This window comes from Scyliorhinus torazame, chromosome 6 (genome assembly GCF_047496885.1).
Source record: "Scyliorhinus torazame isolate Kashiwa2021f chromosome 6, sScyTor2.1, whole genome shotgun sequence".
In the NCBI taxonomy this organism is placed as follows: Eukaryota; Metazoa; Chordata; class Chondrichthyes; order Carcharhiniformes; family Scyliorhinidae; genus Scyliorhinus; species Scyliorhinus torazame.
In genome coordinates, this window is record NC_092712.1 from 155,285,808 (window position 1) to 155,306,460 (window position 20,653).

Below are 20,653 nucleotides of genomic sequence, written 5' to 3' on the forward strand. Positions count from 1 at the left end.
CACACTGGGTGCTGTGGGTCACAGGGCTGTTCACACTGGGTGTTGTGTGTCACAGGGCTGTTCACACTGGGTGCTGTGTGTCACAGGGCTGTTCACACTGGGTGCTGTGTCTCACAGGGCTGTTCACACTGGGTGCTGTGAGTCACAGGGCTGTTCACACTGGGTGCTGTGCGTCACAGGGCTGTTCACACTGGGTGCAGTGTGTCACAGGGCTGTTCACACTGGGTGCAGTGTGTCACAGGGCTGTTCACACTGGGTGCAGTGTGTCACAGGGCTGTTCACACTGGGTGCTGAGTGTCACAGGGCTGATCACACTGGGTGCAGTGTGTCACAGGGCTATTCACACTGGGTGCTGTGGGTCACAGGGCTGTTCACACTGGGTGCTGTGGGTCACAGAGCTGTTCACACTGGGTGCTGTGCGTCACAGGGCTGTTCACACTGGGTGCTGTGTGTCACAGGGCTGTTCACACTGGGTGCTGTGAGTCACAGGGCTGTTCACACTGGGTGCTGTGAGTCACAGTGCTGTTCACACTGGGTGCTGTGGGTCACAGGGCTGTTCACACTGGGTGCTATGTGTCACAGGGCTGTTCACACTGGGTGCTGTGAGTCACAGTGCTGTTCACACTGGGTGCTGTGGGTCACAGGGCTGTTCACACTGGGTGCAGTGTGTCACAGGGCTGTTCACACTGGGTGCAGTGTGTCACAGGGCTGTTCACACTGGGTGCTGTGGGTCACAGTGCTGTTCACACTGGGTGCTGTGTGTCACAGGGCTGTTCACTCTGGGTGCAGTGTGTCACAGGGCTGTTCACACTGGGTGCTGTGGGACACAGGCCTGTTCACACTGGGTGCAGTGTGTCACAGGGCTGTTCACACTGGGTGCTGTGGGTCACAGGGCTGTTCACACTGGGTGCTGTGGGTCACAGGGCTGTTCACACTGGGTGCTGTGTGTCACAGGGCTGTTCACACTGGGTGTTGTGGGGCACTGGGCTGTTCACACTGGGTGCTGTGGGTCACTGGACTGTTCACACTGGGTGCTGTGTGTCACAGGGCTGTTCACACTGGGTGCAGTGTGTCACTGGGCTGTTCACACTGGGTGCAGTGTGTCACAGGGCAGTTCACACTGGGTGCAGTGAGTCACAGGGCTGTTCACACTGGGTGCAGTGTGTCTCAGGGCTGTTCACACTGGGTGCAGTGTGTCACAGGGCTGTTCACACTGGGTGCAGTGTGTCACAGGGCTGTTCACACTGGGTGCAGTGTGTCACAGGGCTGTTCACACTGGGTGCTGTGGGTCACAGGGCTGTTCACACTGGGTGCTGTGGGTCACAGGGCTGTTCACACTGGGTGTTGTGTGTCACAGGGCTGTTCACACTGGGTGCAGTGTGTCACAGGGCTGTTCACACTGGGTGCAGTGTGTCACAGGGCTGTTCACACTGGGTGCTATGGGTCACAGGGCTGTTCACACTGGCTGCTGTGGGTCACAGGGCTGTTCACACTGGCTGCTGTGTGTCACAGGGCTGTTCACACTGGGTGCTGTGGGGCACTGGGCTGTTCACACTGGGTGCTGTGGGTCACAGGGCTGTTCACACTGGGTGCATTGTGTCACAGGGCTGTTCACACTGGGTGCAGTGTGTCACAGGGCTGTTCACACTGGGTGCTGTGGGTCACAGTGCTGTTCACACTGGCTGCTGTGGGTCACAGGGCTGTTCACACTGGGTGCTGTGTGTCACAGGGCTGTTCACACTGGGCGCTGTGGGTCACAGGGCTGTTCACACTGGTTGCAGTGTGTCACAGGGCTGTTCACACTGGGTGCTTTGGGTCACAGAGCTGTTCACACTGGGTGCTGTGGGTCACAGGGCTGTTCACACTGGTTGCTGTGCGTCACAGGGCTGTTCACACTGGGTGCTGTGGGTCACAGGGCTGTTCACCCTGGTTGCTGTTTGTCACAGGGCTGTTCACACTGGGTGATGTGGGTCACAGTGCTGCTCACACTGGGCGCTGTGGGTCACAGGGCTGTTCACACTGGGTGCTGTGGATCACAGGGCTGTTCACACTGGGTGCAGTGCGTCACAGGGCTGTTGACACTGGGCGCAGTGTGTCACAGGGCTGTTCACACTGGGTGCTGTGGGTCACAGGGCTGTTCACACTGGGTGCTGTGGGTCACAGGGCTCTTCACACTGGGTGCTGTGTGTCACAGGGCTGTTCACACTGGGGGCTGTGTGTCACAGGGCTGTTCACACTGGGTGCTGTGTGTCACAGGGCTGTTCACACTGGGTGCTGTGTGTCACAGGGCTGCTCACACTGGGTGCAGTGTGTCACAGGGCTGTTCACACTGGGTGCTGTGGGTCACAGGGCTGTTCACACTGGGTGCAGTGTGTAACAGGGCTGTTCACACTGGGTGCTCTGTGTCACAGGGATGTTCACACTGGGTGCTGTGTGTCACAGGGCTGTTCACACTGGGTGCTGTGTCTCACAGGGCTGTTCACACTGGGTGCTGTGAGTCACAGGGCTGTTCACACTGGGTGCTGTGCGTCACAGGGCTGTTCACACTGGGTGCAGTGTGTCACAGGGCTGTTCACACTGGGTACTGTGTGTCACAGTGCTGTTCACACTGGGTGCTGTGCGTCACAGGGCTGTTCACACTGGGTGCTGTGGGTCACAGTGCTGTTCACACTGGGTGCTGTGCGTCACAGGGCTGTTCACACTGGGTGCTGTGTGTCACAGGGCTGTTCACACTGGGTGCTGTGAGTCACAGGGCTGTTCACACTGGGTGCTGTGAGTCACAGTGCTGTTCACACTGGGTGCTGTGGGTCACAGGGCTGTTCACACTGGGTGCTATGTGTCACAGGGCTGTTCACACTGGGTGCTGTGGGTCACAGGGCTCTTCACACTGGGTGCTGTGTGTGACAGGGCTGTTCACACTGGGGGCTGTGTGTCACAGGGCTGTTCACACTGGGTGCTGTGTGTCACAGGGCTGTTCACACTGGGTGCTGTGTGTCACAGGGCTGCTCACACTGGGTGCAGTGTGTCACAGGGCTGTTCACACTGGGTGCTGTGGGTCACAGGGCTGTTCACACTGGGTGCAGTGTGTAACAGGGCTGTTCACACTGGGTGCTCTGTGTCACAGGGATGTTCACACTGGGTGCTGTGTGTCACAGGGCTGTTCACACTGGGTGCTGTGTCTCACAGGGCTGTTCACACTGGGTGCTGTGAGTCACAGGGCTGTTCACACTGGGTGCTGTGCGTCACAGGGCTGTTCACACTGGGTGCAGTGTGTCACAGGGCTGTTCACACTGGGTGCAGTGTGTCACAGGGCTGTTCACACTGGGTGCAGTGTGTCACAGGGCTGCTCACACTGGGTGCTGAGTGTCACAGGGCTGCTCACACTGGGTGCAGTGTGTCACAGGGCTATTCACACTGGGTGCTGTGGGTCACAGGGCTGTTCACACTGGGTGCTGTGGGTCACAGAGCTGTTCACACTGGGTGCTGTGCGTCACAGGGCTGTTCACACTGGGTGCTGTGTGTCACAGGGCTGTTCACACTGGGTGCTGTGAGTCACAGGGCTGTTCACACTGGGTGCTGTGAGTCACAGGGCTGTTCACACTGGGTGCAGTGTGTCTCAGGGCTGTTCACACTGGGTGCAGTGTGTCACAGGGCTGTTCACACTGGGTGCAGTGTGTCACAGGGCTGTTCACACTGGGTGCAGTGTGTCACAGGGCTGTTCACACTGGGTGCTGTGGGTCACAGGGCTGTTCACACTGGGTGCTGTGGGTCACAGGGCTGTTCACACTGGGTGTTGTGTGTCACAGGGCTGTTCACACTGGGTGCAGTGTGTCACAGGGCTGTTCACACTGGGTGCAGTGTGTCACAGGGCTGTTCACACTGGGTGCTATGGGTCACAGGGCTGTTCACACTGGCTGCTGTGGGTCACAGGGCTGTTCACACTGGCTGCTGTGTGTCACAGGGCTGTTCACACTGGGTGCTGTGGGGCACTGGGCTGTTCACACTGGGTGCTGTGGGTCACAGGGCTGTTCACACTGGGTGCATTGTGTCACAGGGCTGTTCACACTGGGTGCAGTGTGTCACAGGGCTGTTCACACTGGGTGCTGTGGGTCACAGTGCTGTTCACACTGGCTGCTGTGGGTCACAGGGCTGTTCACACTGGGTGCTGTGTGTCACAGGGCTGTTCACACTGGGCGCTGTGGGTCACAGGGCTGTTCACACTGGTTGCAGTGTGTCACAGGGCTGTTCACACTGGGTGCTTTGGGTCACAGGGCTGTTCACACTGGGTGCTGTGGGTCACAGGGCTGTTCACACTGGTTGCTGTGCGTCACAGGGCTGTTCACACTGGGTGCTGTGGGTCACAGGGCTGTTCACCCTGGTTGCTGTTTGTCACAGGGCTGTTCACACTGGGTGATGTGGGTCACAGTGCTGCTCACACTGGGCGCTGTGGGTCACAGGGCTGTTCACACTGGGTGCTGTGGATCACAGGGCTGTTCACACTGGGTGCAGTGCGTCACAGGGCTGTTGACACTGGGCGCAGTGTGTCACAGGGCTGTTCACACTGGGTGCTGTGGGTCACAGGGCTGTTCACACTGGGTGCTGTGGGTCACAGGGCTCTTCACACTGGGTGCTGTGTGTCACAGGGCTGTTCACACTGGGGGCTGTGTGTCACAGGGCTGTTCACACTGGGTGCTGTGTGTCACAGGGCTGTTCACACTGGGTGCTGTGTGTCACAGGGCAGCTCACACTGGGTGCAGTGTGTCACAGGACTGTTCACACTGGGTGCTGTGGGTCACAGGGCTGTTCACACTGGGTGCAGTGTGTAACAGGGCTGTTCACACTGGGTGCTCTGTGTCACAGGGATGTTCACACTGGGTGCTGTGTGTCACAGGGCTGTTCACACTGGGTGCTGTGTCTCACAGGGCTGTTCACACTGGGTGCTGTGAGTCACAGGGCTGTTCACACTGGGTGCTGTGCGTCACAGGGCTGTTCACACTGGGTGCAGTGTGTCACAGGGCTGTTCACACTGGGTGCAGTGTGTCACAGGGCTGTTCACACTGGGTGCAGTGTGTCACAGGGCTGCTCACACTGGGTGCTGAGTGTCACAGGGCTGATCACACTGGGTGCAGTGTGTCACAGGGCTATTCACACTGGGTGCTGTGGGTCACAGGGCTGTTCACACTGGGTGCTGTGGGTCACAGAGCTGTTCACACTGGGTGCTGTGCGTCACAGGGCTGTTCACACTGGGTGCTGTGTGTCACAGGGCTGTTCACACTGGGTGCTGTGAGTCACAGGGCTGTTCACACTGGGTGCTGTGAGTCAGAGTGCTGTTCACACTGGGTGCTGTGGGTCACAGGGCTGTTCACACTGGGTGCTATGTGTCACAGGGCTGTTCACACTGGGTGCTGTGAGTCACAGTGCTGTTCACACTGGGTGCTGTGGGTCACAGGGCTGTTCACACTGGGTGCAGTGTGTCACAGGGCTGTTCACACTGGGTGCAGTGTGTCACAGGGCTGTTCACACTGGGTGCTGTGGGTCACAGTGCTGTTCACACTGGGTGCTGTGTGTCACAGGGCTGTTCACTCTGGGTGCAGTGTGTCACAGGGCTGTTCACACTGGGTGCTGTGGGACACAGGCCTGTTCACACTGGGTGCAGTGTGTCACAGGGCTGTTCACACTGGGTGCTGTGGGTCACAGGGCTGTTCACACTGGGTGCTGTGGGTCACAGGGCTGTTCACACTGGGTGCTGTGTGTCACAGGGCTGTTCACACTGGGTGTTGTGGGGCACTGGGCTGTTCACACTGGGTGCTGTGGGTCACTGGACTGTTCACACTGGGTGCTGTGTGTCACAGGGCTGTTCACACTGGGTGCAGTGTGTCACAGGGCTGTTCACACTGGGTGCAGTGTGTCACAGGGCAGTTCACACTGGGTGCAGTGAGTCACAGGGCTGTTCACACTGGGTGCAGTGTGTCTCAGGGCTGTTCACACTGGGTGCAGTGTGTCACAGGGCTGTTCACACTGGGTGCAGTGTGTCACAGGGCTGTTCACACTGGGTGCAGTGTGTCACAGGGCTGTTCACACTGGGTGCTGTGGGTCACAGGGCTGTTCACACTGGGTGCTGTGGGTCACAGGGCTGTTCACACTGGGTGCTGTGTGTCACAGGGCTGTTCACACTGGGTGCAGTGTGTCACAGGGCTGTTCACACTGGGTGCAGTGTGTCACAGGGCTGTTCACACTGGGTGCTATGGGTCACAGGGCTGTTCACACTGGCTGCTGTGGGTCACAGGGCTGTTCACACTGGCTGCTGTGTGTCACAGGGCTGTTCACACTGGGTGCTGTGGGGCACTGGGCTGTTCACACTGGGTGCTGTGGGTCACAGGGCTGTTCACACTGGGTGCATTGTGTCACAGGGCTGTTCACACTGGGTGCAGTGTGTCACAGGGCTGTTCACACTGGGTGCTGTGGGTCACAGTGCTGTTCACACTGGCTGCTGTGGGTCACAGGGCTGTTCACACTGGGTGCTGTGTGTCACAGGGCTGTTCACACTGGGCGCTGTGGGTCACAGGGCTGTTCTCACTGGTTGCAGTGTGTCACAGGGCTGTTCACACTGGGTGCTTTGGGTCACAGGGCTGTTCACACTGGGTGCTGTGGGTCACAGGGCTGTTCACACTGGTTGCTGTGCGTCACAGGGCTGTTCACACTGGGTGCTGTGGGTCACAGGGCTGTTCACCCTGGTTGCTGTTTGTCACAGGGCTGTTCACACTGGGTGATGTGGGTCACAGTGCTGCTCACACTGGGCGCTGTGGGTCACAGGGCTGTTCACACTGGGTGCTGTGGATCACAGGGCTGTTCACACTGGGTGCAGTGTGTCACAGGGCTGTTGACACTGGGCGCAGTGTGTCACAGGGCTGTTCACACTGGGTGCTGTGGGTCACAGGGCTGTTCACACTGGGTGCTGTGGGTCACAGGGCTCTTCACACTGGGTGCTGTGTGTCACAGGGCTGTTCACACTGGGGGCTGTGTGTCACAGGGCTGTTCACACTGGGTGCTATGTGTCACAGGGCTGTTCACACTGGGTGCTGTGTCTCACAGAGCTGTTCACACTGGGTGCTGTGAGTCACAGGGCTGTTCACACTGGGTGCTGTGGGTCACAGGGTTGTTCACAGAGGGTGCAGTGTGTCACAGGGCTGGTCACACTGGGTGCAGTGTGTCACAGGGCTGTTCACACTTAGTGCAGTGTGTCACAGGGCTGTTCACACTGGGTGGTGTCTGTCACAGGGCTGTTCACACTGGGTGCTGTGGGTCACAGAGCTGTTCACACTGGGTGCTGTGGCTCACAGGGCTGTTCACACTGGGTGCTGTGTGTCACAGGGCTGTTCACAGTGGGTGCAGTGTGTCACAGGGCTGTTCACACTGGGTGCAGTGTGTCACAGGGCTGTTCACACTGGGTGCAGTGTGTCTCAGGGCTGTTCACACTGGGTGCTGTGGGGCACTGGGCTGTTCACACTGGGTGCTGTGGGTCACAGGGCTGTTCACACTGGGTGCATTGTGTCACAGGGCTGTTCACACTGGGTGCAGTGTGTCACAGGGCTGTTCACACTGGGTGCTGTGGGTCACAGTGCTGTTCACACTGGCTGCTGTGGGTCACAGGGCTGTTCACACTGGGTGCTGTGTGTCACAGGGCTGTTCACACTGGGCGCTGTGGGTCACAGGGCTGTTCACACTGGTTGAAGTGTGTCACAGGGCTGTTCACACTGGGTGCTTTGGGTCACAGGGCTGTTCACACTGGGTGCTGTGGGTCACAGGGCTGTTCACACTGGTTGCTGTGCGTCACAGGGCTGTTCACACTGGGTGCTGTGGGTCACAGGGCTGTTCACCCTGGTTGATGTTTGACACAGGGCTGTTCACACTGGGTGATGTGGGTCACAGTGCTGCTCACACTGGGCGCTGTGGGTCACAGGGCTGTTCACACTGGGTGCTGTGGATCACAGGGCTGTTCACACTGGGTGCAGTGTGTCACAGGGCTGTTCACACTGGGTGCAGTGTGTCACAGGGCTGTTCACACTGGGTGCTGTGGGTCACAGGGCTGTTCACACTGGGTGCTGTGGGTCACAGGGCTCTTCACACTGGGTGCTGTGTGTCACAGGGCTGTTCACACTGGGGGCTGTGTGTCACAGGGCTGTTCACACTGGGTGCTGTGTGTCACAGGGCTGTTCACACTGGGTGCTGTGTCTCACAGGGCTGTTCACACTGGGTGCTGTGAGTCACAGGGCTGTTCACACTGGGTGCTGTGGGTCACAGGGCTGTTCACACAGGGTGCAGTGTGTCACAGGGCTGGTCACACTGGGTGCAGTGTGTCACAGGGCTGTTCACACTTAGTGCAGTGTGTCACAGGGCTGTTCACACTGGGTGGTGTCTGTCACAGGGCTGTTCACACTGGGTGCTGTGGGTCACAGAGCTGTTCACACTGGGTGCTGTGGGTCACAGGGATGTTCACACTGGGTGCTGTGTGTCACAGGGCTGTTCACAGTGGGTGCAGTGTGTCACAGGGCTGTTCACACTGGGTGCAGTGTGTCACAGGGCTGTTCACACTGGGTGCAGTGTGTCACTGGGCTGTTCACACTGGGTGCTGTGGGTCACAGGGCTGTTCACACTGGGTGCAGTGTGTCACAGGGCTGTTCACACTGGGTGCAGTGTGTCACAGGGCTGTTCACACTGGGTGCAGTGTGTCACAGGGCTGTTCACACTGGGTGCAGTGTGTCACAGGGCTGTTTACACTGGGTGCTGTGGGTCACAGTGCTGTTCACACTGGGTGCTGTGTGTCACAGGGCTGTTCACACTGGGTGCCGTGTGTCACAGGGCTGTTCACACTGGGTGCAGTGTGTCACAGGGCTGTTCACACTGGGTGCTGTGTGTCACAGGGCTGTTCACACTGGGTGCTGTGGGTCACAGGGCTGTTCACACTGGATGCTGTGTGTCACAGGGCTGTTCACACTGGGCGCTGTGGGTCACAGGGCTGTTCACACTGGTTGCAGTGTGTCACAGGGCTGTTCACACTAGGTGCTGTGGGTCACAGGGCTGTTCACACTGGGTGCTGTGGGTCACAGGGCTGTTCACACTGTGTGCTGTGTGTCACAGTGCTGTTCACACTGGGTGCTGTGTGTCACAGGGCTGTTCACACTGGGTGCTGTGGGTCACAGGGCTGTTCACACTGTGTGCTGTATGTCACAGTGCTGTTCACACTGGGTGCTGTGTGTCACAGGGCTGTTCACACTGGGTGCTGTGTGTCACAGGGCTGTTCACACTGGGTGCTGTGGGTCACAGGGCTGTTCACACTGGGTGTTGTGGGTCACAGGGTTGTTCACACTGGGTGCTGTGGGTCACAGTGCTGTTCACACTGGGTGCTGTGTGTCACAGTGCTGTTCACACTGGTTGCTGTGCGTCACAGGGCTGTTCACACTGGGTGCAGTGTGTCACAGGGCTGTTCACACTGGGTGCTGTGGGTCACAGGGCTGGTCACACTGGGTGCTGTGGGTCACAGGGCTGTTCACACTGGTTGCTGTGCGTAACACGGCTGTTCACACTGGGTGCTGTGGGTCACAGGGCTGTTCACACTGGTTGCTGTGCGTCACAGGGCTGTTCACACTGGGTGATGTGGGTCACAGTGCTGTTCACACTGGGCGCTGTGGGTCACAGGGCTGTTCACACTGGGTGCAGTGTGTCACAGGGCTGTTCACACTGGGTGCTGTGGGTCACAGGGCTGTTCACACTGGGTGCTGTGGGTCACAGGGCTCTTCACACTGGGTGCTGTGTGTCACAGGGCTGTTCACACTGGGTGCTGTGTGTCACAGGGCTGTTCACACTGGGTGCTCTGTCTCACAGTGCTGTTCACACTGGGTGCTGTGAGTCACAGGGCTGTTCACACTGGGTGCTGTGGGTCACAGGGCTGTTCACACTGGGTGCAATGTGTCACAGGACTGTTCACACTGGGTGCAGTGTGTCACAGGGCTGTTCACACTGGTTGCTGTGGGTCACAGAGCTGTTCACACTGGGTGCTGTGCGTCACAGGGCTGTTCACACTGGGTGCTGTGGGTCACTGGACTGTTCACACTGGGTGCTGTGTGTCACAGGGCTGTTCACACTGGGTGCAGTGTGTCACAGGGCTGTTCACACTGGGTGCAGTGTGTCACAGGGCAGTTCACACTGGGTGCAGTGAGTCACAGGGCTGTTCACACTGGGTGCAGTGTGTCTCAGGGCTGTTCACACTGGGTGCAGTGTGTCACAGGGCTGTTCACACTGGGTGCAGTGTGTCACAGGGCTGTTCACACTGGGTGCAGTGTGTCACAGGGCTGTTGACACTGGGTGCTGTGGGTCACAGGGCTGTTCACACTGGGTGCTGTGGGTCACAGGGCTGTTCACACTGGGTGCTGTGTGTCACAGGGCTGTTCACACTGGGTGCAGTGTGTCACAGGGCTGTTCACACTGGGTGCAGTGTGTCACAGGGCTGTTCACACTGGGTGCTATGGGTCACAGGGCTGTTCACACTGGCTGCTGTGGGTCACAGGGCTGTTCACACTGGCTGCTGTGTGTCACAGGGCTGTTCACACTGGGTGCTGTGGGGCACTGGGCTGTTCACACTGGGTGCTGTGGGTCACAGGGCTGTTCACACTGGGTGCATTGTGTCACAGGGCTGTTCACACTGGGTGCAGTGTGTCACAGGGCTGTTCACACTGGGTGCTGTGGGTCACAGGGCTGTTCACACTGGCTGCTGTGGGTCACAGGGCTGTTCACACTGGGTGCTGTGTGTCACAGGGCTGTTCACACTGGGCGCTGTGGGTCACAGGGCTGTTCACACTGGTTGCAGTGTGTCACAGGGCTGTTCACACTGGGTGCTTTGGGTCACAGGGCTGTTCACACTGGGTGCTGTGGGTCACAGGGCTGTTCACACTGGTTGCTGTGCGTCACAGGGCTGTTCACACTGGGTGCAGTGTGTCACAGGGCTGTTGACACTGGGCGCAGTGTGTCACAGGGCTGTTCACACTGGGTGCTGTGTGTCACAGGGCTGTTCACACTGGGTGCTGTGGGTCACAGGGCTCTTCACACTGGGTGCTGTGTGTCACAGGGCTGTTCACACTGGGGGCTGTGTGTCACAGGGCTGTTCACACTGGGTGCTGTGTGTCACAGGGCTGTTCACACTGGGTGCTGTGTCTCACAGGGCTGTTCACACTGGGTGCTGTGAGTCACAGGGCTGTTCACACTGGGTGCTGTGGGTCACAGGGTTGTTCACACAGGGTGCAGTGTGTCACAGGGCTGGTCACACTGGGTGCAGTGTGTCACAGGGCTGTTCACACTTAGTGCAGTGTGTCACAGGGCTGTTCACACTGGGTGGTGTCTGTCACAGGGCTGTTCACACTGGGTGCTGTGGGTCACAGAGCTGTTCACACTGGGTGCTGTGGCTCACAGGGCTGTTCACACTGGGTGCTGTGTGTCACAGGGCTGTTCACAGTGGGTGCAGTGTGTCACAGGGCTGTTCACACTGGGTGCAGTGTGTCACAGGGCTGTTCACACTGGGTGCAGTGTGTCTCAGGGCTGTTCACACTGGGTGCTGTGGGGCACTGGGCTGTTCACACTCGGTGCTGTGGGTCACAGGGCTGTTCACACTGGGTGCATTGTGTCACAGGGCTGTTCACACTGGGTGCAGTGTGTCACAGGGCTGTTCACACTGGGTGCTGTGGGTCACAGTGCTGTTCACACTGGCTGCTGTGGGTCACAGGGCTGTTCACACTGGGTGCTGTGTGTCACAGGGCTGTTCACACTGGGCGCTGTGGGTCACAGGGCTGTTCACACTGGTTGAAGTGTGTCACAGGGCTGTTCACACTGGGTGCTTTGGGTCACAGGGCTGTTCACACTGGGTGCTGTGGGTCACAGGGCTGTTCACACTGGTTGCTGTGCGTCACAGGGCTGTTCACACTGGGTGCTGTGGGTCACAGGGCTGTTCACCCTGGTTGATGTTTGACACAGGGCTGTTCACACTGGGTGATGTGGGTCACAGTGCTGCTCACACTGAGCGCTGTGGGTCACAGGGCTGTTCACACTGGGTGCTGTGGATCACAGGGCTGTTCACACTGGATGCAGTGTGTCACAGGGCTGTTCACACTGGGTGCAGTGTGTCACAGGGCTGTTCACACTGGGTGCTGTGGGTCACAGGGCTGTTCACACTGGGTGCTGTGGGTCACAGGGCTCTTCACACTGGGTGCTGTGTGTCACAGGGCTGTTCACACTGGGGGCTGTGTGTCACAGGGCTGTTCACACTGGGTGTTGTGTGTCACAGGGCTGTTCACACTGGGTGCTGTGTCTCACAGGGCTGTTCACACTGGGTGCTGTGAGTCACAGGGCTGTTCACACTGGGTGCTGTGGGTCACAGGGCTGTTCACACAGGGTGCAGTGTGTCACAGGGCTGGTCACACTGGGTGCAGTGTGTCACAGGGCTGTTCACACTTAGTGCAGTGTGTCACAGGGCTGTTCACACTGGGTGGTGTCTGTCACAGGGCTGTTCACACTGGGTGCTGTGGGTCACAGAGCTGTTCACACTGGGTGCTGTGGGTCACAGGGCTGTTCACACTGGGTGCTGTGTGTCACAGGGCTGTTCACAGTGGGTGCAGTGTGTCACAGGGCTGTTCACACTGGGTGCAGTGTGTCACAGGGCTGTTCACACTGGGTGCAGTGTGTCACAGGGCTGTTCACACTGGGTGCTGTGGGTCACAGGGCTGTTCACACTGGGTGCAGTGTGTCACAGGGCTGTTCACACTGGGTGCAGTGTGTCACAGGGCTGTTCACACTGGGTGCAGTGTGTCACAGGGCTGTTCACACTGGGTGCAGTGTGTCACAGGGCTGTTTACACTGGGTGCTGTGGGTCACAGTGCTGTTCACACTGGGTGCTGTGTGTCACAGGGCTGTTCACACTGGGTGCCGTGTGTCACAGGGCTGTTCACACTGGGTGCAGTGTGTCACAGGGCTGTCCACACTGGGTGCTGTGGGTCACAGGGCTGTTCACACTGGATGCTGTGTGTCACAGGGCTGTTCACACTGGGCGCTGTGGGTCACAGGGCTGTTCACACTGGTTGCAGTGTGTCACAGGGCTGTTCACACTAGGTGCTGTGGGTCACAGGGCTGTTCACACTGCGTGCTGTGGGTCACAGGGCTGTTCACACTGTGTGCTGTGTGTCACAGTGCTGTTCACACTGGGTGCTGTGTGTCACAGGGCTGTTCACACTGGGTGCTGTGGGTCACAGGGCTGTTCACACTGTGTGCTGTATGTCACAGTGCTGTTCACACTGGGTGCTGTGTGTCACAGGGCTGTTCACACTGGGTGCTGTGGGTCACAGGGCTGTTCACACTGGGTGCTGTGTGTCACAGGGCTGTTCACACTGGGTGCTGTGGGTCACAGGGCTGTTCACACTGGGTGTTGTGGGTCACAGGGCTGTTCACACTGGGTGCTGTGGGTCACAGTGCTGTTCACACTGGGTGCTGTGTGTCACAGTGCTGTTCACACTGGTTGCTGTGCGTCACAGGGCTGTTCACACTGGGTGCAGTGTGTCACAGGGCTGTTCACACTGGGTGCTGTGGGTCACAGGGCTGGTCACACTGGGTGCTGTGGGAAACAGGGCTGTTCACACTGGTTGCTGTGCGTCACACGGCTGTTCACACTGGGTGCTGTGGGTCACAGGGCTGTTCACACTGGTTGCTGTGCGTCACAGGGCTGTTCACACTGGGTGCTGTGGGTCACAGGGCTGTTCACACTGGGTGATGTGGGTCACAGTGCTGTTCACACTGGGCGCTGTGGGTCACAGGGCTGTTCACACTGGGTGCAGTGTGTCACAGGGCTGTTCACACTGGGTGCTGTGGGTCACAGGGCTGTTCACACTGGGTGCTGTGGGTCACAGGGCTCTTCACACTGGGTGCTGTGTGTCACAGGGCTGTTCACACTGGGTGCTGTGTGTCACAGGGCTGTTCACACTGGGTGCTGTGTCTCACAGGGCTGTTCACACTGGGTGCTGTGGGTCACAGGGCTGTTCACACTGGGTGCAATGTGTCACAGGACTGTTCACACTGGGTGCAGTGTGTCACAGGGCTGTTCACACTGGTTGCTGTGGGTCACAGAGCTGTTCACACTGGGTGCTGGGAGTCACAGGGCTGTTCACACTGGGTGCTGTGGGTCACAGGGCTGTTCACACTGGGTGCAGTGTGTCACAGAGCTGTTCACACTGGGTGCTGTGCGTCACAGGGCTGTTCACACTGGGTGCTGTGTGTCACAGGGCTGTTCACACTGGGTGCTGGGAGTCACAGGGCTGTTCACACTGGGTGCTGTGGGTCACAGGGCTGTTCACACTGGGTGCTGTGTGTCACAGGGCTGTTCACACCGGGTGCTGTGAGTCACAGTGCTGTTCACACTGGGTGCTGTGGGTCACAGGGCTGTTCACACTGGGTGCAGTGTGTCACAGGGCTGTTCACACTGGGTGCCGTGTGTCACAGGGCTGTTCACACTGGGTGCAGTGTGTCACAGGGCTGTTCACACTGGGTGCTGTGGGTCACACAGGCGCTCGCAGTCAAGGAACTCCGTGCGGTCCTAGCGCCCGCGGCCCGGGCGCTCGCAATGCAGGAACTCCGCGCGGTCCTAGCGCCCCCTGACCCCCCAGCACACCATGTGCGACCCGCAGACGCCGCCATTTTGGGTCCCGACCACCACGAGGGGAGGAGGGGCCCCACCATCTTGGACCGCCCCCGACCTGTACGACGCATGGGGGCGGCCATTTTGTCCATCCCCGACGCCATCTTGGACGGCAACAACGGACCCCACCCCACTACTACAACCACGGCTCGCTTCGGTTACACTCGATCAGGCTCGGCCCCGGACTCTCCAGACGACGACGACAACGGTCCTAATTAACGGCCACGAGACGCCATGCCTAGTCGACTCCGGGAGCACGGAAAGTTTTATACATCCCGACACGGTAAGACGCTGTTCCTTAACTACCTTCCCCAGCGCACAAAAGATTTGCCTAGCTGCAGGATCCCACTCCGTACAGATCCAGGGATTCTGCATAGTTACAATAACGGTGCAGAGGAGGGAATTCAAAAACTACAAACTTAACGTCCTTCCCGAACTCTGTGCCCCCACCTTGCTGGGCTTAGATTTTCAATGTAACCTACAGAGCCTTACGTTTAAATTCGGCGGCCCCATACCCCCACTCACTATCTGCGGCCTCGCCACCCTCAAGGTGCAACCCCCGTCCTTGTTTGCGAACCTCACCCCGGATTGCAAACCCGTCGCCACTAGGAGCAGACGGTACAGCGCCCAGGACCGGACCTTCATTCGCTCCGAAGTCCAGCGGCTACTAAAGGAGGGCATAATCCAGGCCAGCAATAGTCCCTGGAGAGCGCAGGTGGTAGTAGTGAAGACAGGGGAGAAACAAAGAATGGTCATTGACTATAGCCAGACCATCAACAGGTACACACAACTAGACGCGTACCCTCTCCCCTGCATATCCGACATGGTCAATCGGATTGCCCAGTATAAAGTCTTCTCCACCGTGGACCTCAAGTCCGCCTACCATCAGCTCCCCATCCGCCCAAGTGACCGCAAGTACACAGCCTTCGAGGCAGACGGGCGATTATACCATTTCCTACGGGTCTCTTTTGGCGTCACAAACTGGGTCTCGGTCTTCCAACGGGAGATGGACCGAATGGTTGATCAACATGGGTTACGGGCCACGTTCCCGTACCTCGACAATGTAACCATCTGCGGCCACGATCAGCAGGACCACGACGCCAACCTCCAAAAATTCCTCCAGACCGCCAAAGCCTTGAACCTCACGTACAACGAGGACAAGTGCGTTTTTAGCACCGATCGGCTAGCCATTCTGGGCTACATAGTGCGCAATGGGATAATAGGCCCCGACCCCGAACGTATGCGCGCACTCATGGAATTTCCCCTCCCGCACTGCCCAAAAGCCCTGAAACGCTGCCTGGGGTTCTTTTCGTACTACGCCCAGTGGGTCCCCCAGTACGCAGACAAGGCCCGCCCCCTAATACAGACCACGACCTTCCCTCTGTCGACAGAGGCTTGCCAGGCCTTCAGCCGCATCAAAGCGGACATCGCAAAGGCCACGATGCGCGCCATCGACGAGTCCCTCTCCTTCCAGGTCGAGAGCGACGCCTCCGACGTAGCTCTAGCGGCTACCCTTAACCAAGCGGGCAGACCCGTGGCCTTCTTCTCCCGAACCCTCCACGCCTCAGAAATCCGCCACTCCTCAGTGGAAAAGGAAGCCCAAGCCATAGTGGAAGCTATGCGACATTGGAGGCATTACCTGGCCGGCAGGAGATTCACTCTCCTCACTGACCAACGGTCGGTAGCCTTCATGTTCGATAATGCACAGCGGGGCAAGATTAAAAATGACAAGATCTTAAGGTGGAGGATCGAGCTCTCCACCTTTAACTATGAGATCTTGTACCGGCCCGGAAAGCTGAACGAGCCGTCCGATGCCCTATCCCGCGGCACATGTGCCAACGCACAAATTAACCGCCTCCAAACCCTCCACGAGGACCTCTGCCACCCGGGGGTCACTCGGTTTTACCACTTCATCAAGTCCCGCAATCTCCCATACTCTTTAGAAGAGGTCCGTACAGTCACAAGGGACTGCCACATCTGCGCGGAATGCAAGCCGCATTTTTTCAGGCCTGATGATGCGCACCTGATTAAGGCTTCCCGCCCCTTTGAACGCCTCAGTCTCGATTTCAAAGGGCCCCTCCCCTCCACCAGCCGCAACGCATATTTCCTTAATGTAGTGGACGAATACTCCCGCTTCACTTTTGCCATTCCCTGCTCCGACATGACCGCGGCCACAGTCATTAAAGCCCTGAACAGCATCTTCACGCTGTTCGGTTACCCCGCATACGTCCACAGCGACAGGGGGTCCTCTTTCATGAGTGACGAGCTGTGCCATTTCCTGCTCAGCAAGGGCATAGCCTCAAGCAGGACGACCAGCTACAACTCCCGGGGGAACGGGCAAGTAGAAAGGGAGAACGGCACGGTCTGGAAGGCCGTCCTACTAGCCCTACGGTCCAGGGATCTCCCAGTTTCACGGTGGCAGGAGGTCCTCCCGGACGCTCTCCATTCCATCCGGTCGTTATTATGTACAAGCACTAATCAAACGCCTCACGAGCGTCTCCTTGTCTTCCCTAGGAGGTCCTCCTCTGGAACGTCGCTGCCGACCTGGCTGGCGGCCCCAGGACCCATCCTGCTCCGAAAGCATGTGCGGGCACATAAGGCGGATCCGTTGGTCGAAAGGGTTCACCTCCTCCACACAAACTCCCAGTACGCCTACGTGGAGTACCCCGACGGCCGACAGGACACGGTCGCCCTGCGGGATCTGGCGCCCGCCGGCACCACGCACACCCCCCCGACACCATCAACCCAACCGCCCCCCTTCCTGCCACCGCCGCATCCCGCGACCGCCCCCTTCCCAGGAGGATCAGTTCCCCTCCCTTCTGCACCGACAGCTGAAACCGTGCGGCTCCCGGAGGAGACAACGCTGGTACAAGCACCACCACCACCGCCGGGGCTGAGGCGATCGACACGGACGACCAGACCGCCCGACCGACTCGTGGCGTCGATGTAAAACGAAGATGGACTGTCCAATGAACATTCTGTTTTTCCTACACCCTCTGTAAATAGTTGTAACAGGACGATACTGTCCAATACTGTACTACCATGTAACTGTTCTATCCTCCCAGGACCAGCCTTGTAAACCCTTACCACCATACGAACCATCACCCCGCCGGGTTCATTTTTGACAAGGGGTGAATGTGGTAGTATGTATTGGGGGTCATGTGGGACTGGAAGCCCTAATGTCATTGGCTGACAGATCCCGGATCCTGGTTGGCCGTTGACCTCATACTCCGCCCTGAAGGCGAAGTATAAGAAGACGGCGCCTTCCCCCGCAGGCCAGTTTACTATCGGGCTGCAGGGGAACAGACACGCTTAATAAAGCCTCATCGACTTCACTTCGTCTCACGGAGTCTTTGTGCGCCACACAGTGTGTCTCAGGGCTGTTCACACTGGGTGCAGAGTGTCACAGGGCTGTTCACACTGGGTGCCGTGTGTCACAGGGCTGTTCACACTGGGTGCAGTGTGTCACAGGGCTGTTCACACTGGGTGCAGTGTGTCACAGGGCTGTTCACACTGGGTGCTGTGGGTCACAGGGCTGTTCACACTGGGTGTTGTGGGGCACTGGGCTGTTCACACTGGGTGCAGTGTGTCACAGGGCTGTTCACACTGGGTGCTGTGGGTCACAGGGCTGTTCACACTGGGTGCTGTGGGTCACAGGGCTGTTCACACTGGGTGCAGTGTGTCACAGGGCTGTTCACACTGGGTGCAGTGTGTCACAGGGCAGTTCACACTGGGTGCAGTGAGTCACAGGGCTGTTCACAATGGGTGCAGTGTGTCTCAGGGCTGTTCACACTGGGTGCAGTGTGTCACAGGGCTGTTCACACTGGGTGCAGTGTGTCACAGGGCTGTTCACACTGGATGCAGTGTGTCACAGGGCTGTTCACACTGGGTGCTGTGGGTCACAGGGCTGTTCACACTGGGTGCTGTGGGTCACAGGGCTGTTCACACTGGGTGCTGTGTGTCACAGGGCTGTTCACACTGGGTGCAGTGTGTCACAGGGCTGTTCACACTGGGTGCAGTGTGTCACAGGGCTGTTCACACTGGCTGCTGTGGGTCACAGGGCTGTTCACACTGGCTGCTGTGTGTCACAGGGCTGTTCACACTGGGTGCTGTGGGGCACTGGGCTGTTCACACTGGGTGCTGTGGGTCACAGGGCTGTTCACACTGGGTGCATTGTGTCACAGGGCTGTTCACACTGGGTGCAGTGTGTCACAGGGCTGTTCACACTGGGTGCTGTGGGTCACAGTGCTGTTCACACTGGCTGCTGTGGGTCACAGGGCTGTTCACACTGGTTGCTGTGCGTCACAGGGCTGTTCACACTGGGTGCTGTGGGTCACAGTGCTGTTCACACTGGGTGCTGTGAGTCACAGGGCTGTTCACACTGGGTGCTGTGGGTCACAGGGCTGTTCACACTGGGTGCTGTGGGTCACAGGGCTGTTCACACTGGTTGCTGTGCGTCACAGGGCTGTTCACACTGGGTGCTGTGGGTCACAGGGCTGTTCACACTGGGTGCTGTGAGTCACAGGGCTGTTCACACTGGGTGCTGTGGGTCACAGGGCTGTTCACACTGGGTGCTGTGGGTCACAGGGCTGTTCACACTGGGTGCTGTGTGTCACAGGGCTGTTCACACTGGTTGCTGTGCGTCACAGGGCTGTTCACACTGGGTGCTGTGGGTCACAGGGCTTTTCACACTGGGTGCTGTGGGTCACACGGCTGTTCACCCTGGTTGCTGTTTATCACAGGGCTGTTCACACTGGGTGATGTGGGTCACAGACCTGTTGACACTGGGTGCAGTGTGTCACAGGGCTGTTCACACTGGGTGCAGTGTGTCACAGGGCTGTTCACACTGGGTGCTGTGGGTCACAGGGCTGCTCACACTGGGCGCTGTGGGTCACAGACCTGTTCACACTGGGTGCAGTGTGTCACAGGGCTGTTCACACTGGGTGCAGTGTGTCACAGGGCTGTTCACACTGGGTGCTGTGGGTCACAGGGCTGCTCACACTGGGCGCTGTGGGTCACAGACCTGTTCACACTGGGTGCAGTGTGTCACAGGGCTGTTCACACTGGGTGCAGTGTGTCACAGGGCTGTTCACACTGGGTGCTGTGGGTCACAGTGCTGCTCACACTGGGCGCTGTGGGTCACAGACCTGTTCACACTGGGTGCAGTGTGTCACAGGGCTGTTCACACTGGGTGCAGTGTGTCACAGGGCTGTTCACACTGGGTGCTGTGGGTCACAGGGCTGTTCACACTGGGTGCTGTGTGTCACAGGGCTGTTCACACTGGGCGCTGTGGGTCACAGGGCTGTTCACACTGGTTGCAGTGCGTCACAGGGCTGTTCACACTGGGTGCTGTGGGTCACAGGGCTGTTCACACTGGGTGCTGTGGGTCACAGGGCTGTTCACAGTGGGTGCAGTGTGTCACAGGGCTGTTCACACTGGGTGCTGTGGGTCACAGGGCTGTTCACCCTGGTTGCTGTTTGTCACAGGGCTGTTCACACTGGGTGATGTGGGTCACAGTGCTGTTCACACTGGGTGCTGTTTGTCACAGGGCTGTTCACACTGGGTGCTGTGTGTCACAGGGCTGTTCACACTGGGTGCTGTGGGTCACAGGGCTGTTCACAGTGGGTGCAGTGTGTCACAGGGCTGTTCACACTGGGTGCTGTGGGTCACAGGGCTGTTCACACTGGGTGCTGTGTGTCACAGGGCTGTTCACACTGGGTGCTGTGCGTCACACGGCTGTTCACACTGGGTGCTGTGGGTCACAGGGCTGTTCACACTGGGTGCTGTGGGTCACAGGGCTGTTCACAGTGGGTGCAGTGTGTCACAGGGCTGTTCACACTGGGTGCTGTGTCTCACAGGGCTGTTCACACTGGGTGCTGTGCGTCACACGGCTGTTCACACTGGTTGCTGTGCGTCACAGGGCTG